Source organism: Cebus imitator, unplaced genomic scaffold, assembly GCF_001604975.1.
Source record: "Cebus imitator isolate Cc_AM_T3 unplaced genomic scaffold, Cebus_imitator-1.0 Scaffold17, whole genome shotgun sequence".
In the NCBI taxonomy this organism is placed as follows: domain Eukaryota; kingdom Metazoa; phylum Chordata; class Mammalia; order Primates; family Cebidae; genus Cebus; species Cebus imitator.
This window is the reverse complement of record NW_016107332.1, coordinates 2,072,077-2,074,496: the sequence shown is the minus strand read 5'-3', so window position 1 is coordinate 2,074,496 and position 2,420 is coordinate 2,072,077. Positions and strand designations below refer to the sequence as shown.

At 44.6% G+C, this 2,420-nt stretch overlaps 1 pseudogene; it reads left to right on the top strand.

Annotated features, from left to right (window-relative positions):
- The first annotated feature begins 687 nt into the window (after nucleotides 1-687).
- Nucleotides 688-2,200, top strand: LOC108289274 (annotated as a pseudogene).
- Nucleotides 2,201-2,420: the final 220 nt, after the last annotated feature.

Below are 2,420 nucleotides of genomic sequence, written 5' to 3'. Positions count from 1 at the left end.
AAGTATCTCTTTGGGGCTTTGATTTGCATTTCCCTGATGATTAATGATGTTGAGAATTTTAAATGTACCTGTTGGCCATTTGTATCCCTTCTTAAGATAGATGTCTATTCAGCTCACTTGCCCATTTTTTTTAATGAATTATGATTATTATTTTGCTGTTGACTTGTTTGAGTTCCTTATATATTCTGGATTTAATCCCTTGTCAGATGGATAGTTTGCAAATATTTTCTCCCATTCTGCAACTTGTCTCTTCACTCCATTGGTTGCTTACTTTGCTGCACAGAAGCTTTTTAGTTTGATATGGTCCCACTTATCTATTTTTGCTTTTGTTATGTGTGCTTTTAAGGTCTTCTCCATAAAATCTTTGCCCAGACCCACATCCTTAAGTGTTAACTTTATATTTTCTTCTAGTGGTTTCATAGTTTTGGGTCTTATATTTAAATTTTTAGTCCGTTTTGAGTTGATTGTTTTATATGGTAAGAGATAGGAGTCTAGCTGCATTTTTCTGCATATGGCTATCCAGTTTTCCCAGAATCATTTATTGAAGAAACTATCCCCCCCCCCACAAATGAATGCTCTTAGTCCCTTTATTTATAGTCAGTTTATGAGGAAAGAAACGAGGGAGTGGGAGCCATAGGGTTTGCAGCAATGATCCTTCCACTGGAGGCATTCACCTGGCTGCAGGAGATTAAAAAGAAGCTGAAACAGGAGGAGGAAATGCTGTCCTTTATTCAAGACAGCTTGAAGAAGACTGGCCAGCTCACCAAGAACATGATGTCTATCCTGTCATCATATGAGAGCCACCATATGAAGCTAGAGAATTCCATCATTCCTGTGCACAAGAAGACAGATAATATGTAGTGGCTGCAAGACAATTTTGAGAAGATGCTGTCCATCCTGGGCCATGTCATCAGCTCCTACCATGTAGCCAGTGACACTTAGAAGATCATCAGAGAGGGCCCCACAGGTAGGCCAGAAGAGTACCTGGGAAGCATGGCTAAGACTCAGAAGGCTGTGGAGTATTTTCAGGACAATAGCTCAGACAGCCCAGAACACAACAAAGTGAAGCTGTTGTTTGAGCAGGGGAAGGAATCATTAGAATCCGAGCTCTGCAGCCTGATGACCAGGCACAATAAGGTTGTTTCCCTTGTGCTCACCCTGGATCTGATTTGTGGTGATGATGATCTGGAGGTACCGGAGGTTATATCCCTGGAGCACCTACCCAAGAGTGTGCTCCAGGATATATTTCCTGCATTTCCTGCTGGCTGGTGGAATACAGCCACAACCAAGATTTTATTAATGTCTACTACTAGATTTGCTCCAGTGAGCTAGACCACTCCATCAAGGGCCTGGAGATGTACTTCTGGAAGAACAGTTCTTTTTCTGGAATTCCCTACTCTCCTTCTATCCCCAACAAGAGGAAAAACACATCCACCAAAAAGCCAGTCAAGTGGCCAGGGACAATTCATAAGACAATTCATGGTGCCAACAAGGATGGCACCATGCTCACAAGCAAAGCCATCCTCTTCCTGCAGCAGCTCTGGACTTCCAAGAGATGGTGGGTGATATGCTGGCTTCCCAGGAGGTTAGTTCTTCACCCACAACCGTAGTTCCAAGTTCAGCAAGTGGCTGCCAAGCACCTATATCTGTAGAGCTCTGGCAGCCTGAAGTTGAACTTGCTGAGCAAGTCAAAGGTGTATGAGGATCCAGCTCTGAGCACCATCTTCCTGCACAACAACTACAACTACATCCTCAAATCCCTCAAGTCTGAGCTGATCCAGCTGGTAGCCGTGACTCAGAAAACTGCGGAGCACTCCCACTGGGAGCACACTGAGCAGTAGATCCGGACCTACCAGTGCAATTGGTTAAGGGTGACTGAATATTTCATGGAGAACAATCTACCTGTGTTCCAATCAGAAGTCAAACTCTAGGATAAAGAGCAGCAGATGATCAAGGAGTGTTTCAAGGGCTTCAGTGATGGCCTTGAAGAACTATGCAATATCCAGAAGGTCTGGGCTATTTCAGACACAGAGAATAAGGACAGGATTTGCCAGGCCCTAAAAAACATTGTCAAGGAAACTTGTGGGGCCTCTCTTCACAAGTTCAGCAGCATGCCCTTCACCAAGAACCTGGAGAAGTACATGTACACATGGAGCAGGTGGGTGACATGACCAATCATCTTTTCAACACCTCTGCCTAAGTTTTCTGCTAGCCCTGCCTGATTCAACCAGACTAGCCAGGTCACTGGACAGATAAACCAGTGTTAACTTGCCTCTGAGCTGGGTGAGTTTGAAGTCCTTTGGGAAACAGACTTGTCTTCACTGTCCCATCCAGGAGCCCCATCCTTGAGCCCTCTAGACCTGGTGCCTGCTTTTTCCCTGCAGCCCACATTTCCAACCAAACCAGCATTCTCCCAGAAA